This window comes from Chelonoidis abingdonii, chromosome 9 (genome assembly GCF_003597395.2).
Source record: "Chelonoidis abingdonii isolate Lonesome George chromosome 9, CheloAbing_2.0, whole genome shotgun sequence".
NCBI classification, from domain to species: domain Eukaryota; kingdom Metazoa; phylum Chordata; order Testudines; family Testudinidae; genus Chelonoidis; species Chelonoidis abingdonii.
In genome coordinates, this window is record NC_133777.1 from 39,584,426 (window position 1) to 39,590,425 (window position 6,000).

The following is a 6,000-nucleotide window of genomic DNA, read 5'->3' on the forward strand; positions in this document are numbered from 1 at the left end:
TTCACGGTGACTCTCGGCCACCCAGTAAAACAAAGTTTATTAGAGGACCGGAACATAGTCCCAAGCAGGGCTCGTTGGTACAGACAACAGGACCACTCAGTCAGGTCCATCTTGGGGGGTAGGGAGCCCAGACCCTGGTGCTGGGCCTCCCTCCATTTCCCCAGCCAGCTCCAAACTGAACCCGCTTCCAGCAGTCTCCCACCAGCCACACATCCTAGCTGCTCCTCTAGACTTTGTCCAGTTTCCCTAGCAGAAGGTGTTACCTGGCCCCAACCCCCTCCTGGGCTCAAGTTATGTGCTCAAGTATCATTCATCAAATGAAGTCACTCCCTGATATCCCACCACAATCCAACACCTGTAAAGACAGTAAACCAGTAAAATTTCTATGCAGCATTACCAGGTCAATATTCCCCACTCTGTCACAATGACATAACTACAACATCTGTTTTTCTCCAAATATAGAACAGAAATATTTATTGAACACCTTTGCCTTTTCTACATCATAATTCTATCATTTCCATTTAGTAGCGGACCAATATAATTGTTAGGATTCTTCTTGTTAGGAGTCTGCAGGATGTTGGTCTCCTAGGAGCCAGATCTATTTCATGCTCAAAGGAAGCATTTTGAACACTAGCACCAGAGGAATGTGTACTGCTCCAAGCTGCAGTATGTGCCATACACTTCATCCATTCAATAATGCCCCTATTATAACATCATGGCTTAAAATAGCCCCTTGGAAAAGTTGATCTGTTAGGCCTCCTTCCCTATTGGACAAATAGACATTTTACTTTATCCATAAGAGGGACGACTTGAAATTTGCTGCTAGTGAAACACCCTGTCTTTGACTATGGCCATTTGCCTTCACTGAGGGTAGTCAGCATTTTTGAGGAGAAAAAGCCATGTGGGAAAGCTGATCCTCCAGAGACCCCAGGAAACGCAAACCTCATGCTTTCTGACCTACTGGCCCTTTCTAGTAGGCAAAGCAGATTGTTGTGAGACATGAGGGGCAGATTTTCCCAGCAATGGGCTGAAGTATTCTCTAAGATTCCAAATCAAGCTCTAGTGATGTTACCTGAAGGCCTCCACCAGTCAGTCTGAGGATATGTCTTCACTACCAACATTCAAGCGCTGTAAAAAACCACTCTCACAAAGGGAGCATGGCTCCCAGCATTGGCGCACTGTTTACACTGCCCCTTTACAGCACTGAAACTTGCATCACTCAGGGGGTTGCTTTTTCACATGAGTTACTTACCTCTAGGTGAGCTAGGGACCTTACAGATGCTCCTATGGTACCCACTCCTGGTACCTTTGGTGAAGAGAATGAGCCTGATGAGAAGGGGATGTAGCTGGTACAGATTCCCAGGTACTCGAATGTCCCATTAGAAGCCATTACTAATCAGCATAGTTTAGAGACACCTGGAGGCTGCTCTAAATTGCAAATCATGTTCTGACTGACTGATAAAGGGTCATGTGTGCATGCACTTTGTTTTAGAAACACAAAGCTGGGAGGAGGCTTACAACCACCTTTATGTCCCTCAAACCTAAAATGTACCAGGCACCAAATCATCTAATCCTGCAGACCAAACCTATTCAGCTCATTATCACCTAAACATAGTGTGGTTGAGGTTTTTTTGTTAATCCTTCCAGATCCTGTGACTTCCAGGTGACTCATACCCCTCCTTACACATGCAGGAATGTCATTTGAATTACGGCTAAGCCTAGGGAGCTCTAAACAGGTGTGTTGTATGACCATAGTGATTAAATGAACAAACTCCCTGCAATGCTCCAGATGGAGCCTGGGTCTGGCCCACAGCAGCCAGCCGAGTTTCACTTTGTAGTACATTTATGGATTGTTTCTGCAACCTCTTTTCCCTTTTTTTATTATTTATTTTGTCATTTGGGGGGCAATTTTCTTTGTCAGTGAGGCAGGAACACACAGCTGTATGGCATCACTCACTGGGGAAAGAGAGCTACAAAAACCAGGTAGGCACTGGAATAATTAGAACAGGAGTAAGTCTATTGTCCTGTGTGACCAGACTCAGTAGGATCACCAGAAGTGCTTAATTTGTAATGAAAGAGGTGCCAGGGCTCAAGCAATTTTTTTACTTTCAGAACAGATACAGCAAGCTCAGACATGCCGGGGCTATGAACTGCCAAGCCTAGAGGTGCTAGGGCTGCCCCTGGTGCTAATTAAACACTGGTCACCAGTGAAAATAAGGCTCCTTCACAGCTGTTCCCTTGTTAACAAATGTAAATCAAGGTCAAATAGTCAGTCAGCTAGGCACAGAAGCCAGAAATCAGTCTCATGGAACAGGGCTACCCAAGGAATGGACTAGCTGCTCTGTGCACCCAAGCTGCTCCCACTTTTATAGGCTGCAGAGATTAAACACACAGGGTTGCCAACACTGACTTTCAAAAATACCTACATGGCAGAGGGGCTGGCCAGGCCAAATTTGAATCGTGGTGTGACTCTGTGCACCAGGTAGCAACAACACTCAAATTTGGCCCTGCCACCCCTCTGTCAGCATTCTAAGTCAGTATGGAAAGCCTTTCATTCAGTCTTCATTTCAGCAGCACTACAACCCGTGTTGATATATGGGAGAAAATTTTGTATTTAAATAAGAGACGTCTCTTATACTCCAGCACTATTGGCAACCCCAGTGAGTCACATGAGGTCTCCACTATAATGATATTGCTTTTTAACGGCTTCTCTGCTGTTGATGACAGTATGTCCTAAGTGTTGCAGACATCTGCATTTAGAATACAAATGGGCAGGGGCATATTTAAAGATATATTTACTTGTTGCTAAAATTGATGTGAAGTTGTTTGCCTTGTAGCATGAGGTAAGGAAACTCAGCTTGAATATCACAGACTAAGGTTACAGTATGCAGTGTAGTTGCAGCCATGTTGGTCCCAGTATATTAAAGAGACAAGGTGGGTGAGGTAATATCTTTTATTGGACCAACTTCTGTTGGTGAGAGAGATACGTTTTCACGCCCCACAGAGCTGTTCATCTTATTTAAGTACCTGGTTGTAGATAACAGATTTCTTGGTATGTTGGGGTCACAGGAGCTGACTTTTCAATGTGCTGGGGGGTACTCAACCCCAGGCCCACCCTCACTCCACTCTTTGCTCCAAGTCCCCACCCTGCCTCTTTCCACCCCCAATGCATTCTGCCCCCTCCTCCCAGTGCACTGCGTCCTCTCCCTTCCCCCCGCATCCTCCTGCATGCCTCAACACAGCTGATCCAGGCGTATAGGAGGCACAGGGAGGGTGGGGGGAGGTGCTGATCAGCAGGACCCACCAGCAAGTGGGAGGCACTGGAGGAGGGAGAGAGGGAAGGAGGAAAGAGGGACTGGCGGGGGGGGGGCTGCCAATGGGTGTTTAGCATCCATCATTTTTCTCCAATGGGTGCTCCAGCCCCAGAGCACCCTCGGAGTCAGTGCCTATGTTTGAGGTGGTTACTGGATCTATGAAGAAATCTATTATCTACAGCCAGGCACTCAGATACCACAGAATATGCTCCAAGGAGAAAATCCATGATATACACTTTCACATACATAAAAACTGCCTTGACCAAACAAGGACATTACACCAGAGAAGTAGATTGCATCATGGAACGGGCCACTCAAATACCCTGAGATAACCTGTTTCAATACAGAAATAAAAACCCCTCTAAATGCACAACCCTAGTTGCACCTACCACCTCACACTGGAACCCCTATGAGGTATTGAACAACTACAAACCATACTCATTGGGGACCCCCTCCTGAAAAATATTTCCTGAACCCCCTCTTCTGGCCTTCAAACAACTCCCCCAACCTCTCCATGCTCATCATCAGAAGCAAACTTCCCACCGATTGAGACATCACCTCAAAGTGACACCAGACCCTGCCAGAACAACAGAGGCAAAACCTGCAGACATTTCTGCTGCTACTCTGATCAACATCCTCCACAATAGATCCATGGGTCCTACACATGCCTATCACAACATGTGATAGATCTCATCCAGTGCACTAAATGACCCAATAACTATGTGGCTGAAATCAGACACTGAACTCACACAGGAAAATGGTATAAGACAAAAATACCCTGTCACCTGTGGGTGAACACTTTTCACACAAAGAGATCACTCTATATCTGACCTATCAGTCCTCATCCTCAAAGGAAATGTGCACAATACCTTCAAAAGACAAGCCTGGGAGCTTGAATTAATAACTTTGGTGGACACTAAAAATTATGGACTGAACAGAGAGAGTGAATTTATAGCTTCTTATTACAACAATCTGTATCCCATTAACCCCCTCTTTGCTGTCCTATGAAGGGCAGCAGTGTTAATAGGCCACTCTACTTTAAATGATATGTGGTAAATACTTATGCTAAACAATCTGCATTTTGTTGTGATGCTGGAAGTACCTTTCCCAGACCTGTAGAAGAGCTCTGTATTGCTCAAAACTTAAGCTTGCTTCTCTCACCAACAGAAGTTGGCCTAATAAGAGAGATTGCCTCACCCACCTTGTCTCGCTCAGGTTATGGTAGTTGAGCCAAAATAGCAGAACTTGACAGCATTCTGGAAGTAAACAGGCAAACAGAGCACAGCAAAGGCTTTGGCTACCTCAGCTCCATTATCGGCACAACTTTGCAAGGGTATAAGGTGCTACAGCTTCCAACGAGGGATGCTTGCACTCTTATTATTTGGAAGCAAGCAGGTACAAAAGCCTGGGTTTGGGAGTTTCATGGCCTATGTAGCAGTGATGGCAGCAAAATGATTAGGTCAAACGTATTTAGCTAACATTGCATTCTAATTGCAATCGTATTGTTTCCCCTTTAGACCTGAGTGGATAGACAATTTTCGACGGGCTAATGGACTGTTTCCATTAGGAGGAGAAATTGTTGATGAAGTCAGGTATTTCTTCAGTGTGATCTATTTATTGTCAAAGAAAGTGCTTTTGCCCTGAGTCCAGGAGGAAGAGCAGGGCACAGTTTCTTTGCTCACAACTCCAAGCCTGTTTACAGACAGCCCTTTACTCAAAAGTTCTCTCTTATTTTTTTCTCAGGGTCATACTCACAACCGCCTCTGAGTGTCTGGGTCTTCTGAGCGGCCTTCTCTGTAAGCATCCATGGTATTTCTGCTTCTAAAGCCCACATACACAGCTGCAATCCAATCAATCCCCTGTCTCAGCATTTGGTATCAGATTCCCACACGGCCCATCTACCATCGAGATTTGCAGGTGATCTAGTCCTTGAGTGGTGGTGTTTTTTTCCATTGTTTCAGCTGTCATTTAACAAAGGGGCACTTAATTGGTCCCTTATTTTGTCTGACTGGAAGGCAGCTATCACACCCAACATCTTCAATGGGGTGGGGTGTGATTGTCCATAGATCAAATACACCTTTGTTGGGAGTCGCCCACCCTCCACCATAATATCTAATTATTATGCAGGCAGCAGCAGAGGCGTGCATGGCATGGTACAGACACCACCATGGAAGGCATGGATCCCTCCCTGCCCAGGAGCTTAGAAGCCAAGTTTAGACATGGTGCAACCATCTTTCCTTGCTGGCTTTTCCATTTTTTAACAGAAAAGCTCCAGTTGCTGTTTGGATTTAAGGTACCTGGAAAAGAAAAGGGCTCTTGAACTCTGAATTTCTTCTTAAGAAACACCAAAACAACAACATTCCACTTGATGTGATCCTCACTGCAGCAGGATCCTGCCAGAGAATCCAAGCTGTCTGAGCTCACTGATGGGATGCCTTATGTAACTGGCAAACAGTAGGGTGACTTTTTCCCCCCCTACCTCACCAAGGGCCCATGTTAGTGTACATGTTGCATTTGGCAGTGCTGTTGGTTAGTGATGCAGTTCCAAACAGTGCAACTGAAACGTCCCTTTTCATGGATATTCGTGCACTAGAGCACTCAAATATTCACACTGAGCAAATCCTAAAGGGGTCCAGATACAGCTGAACTGAAATTTGCTTTTGAATGCAGTTTAGGTTTGTAGTAT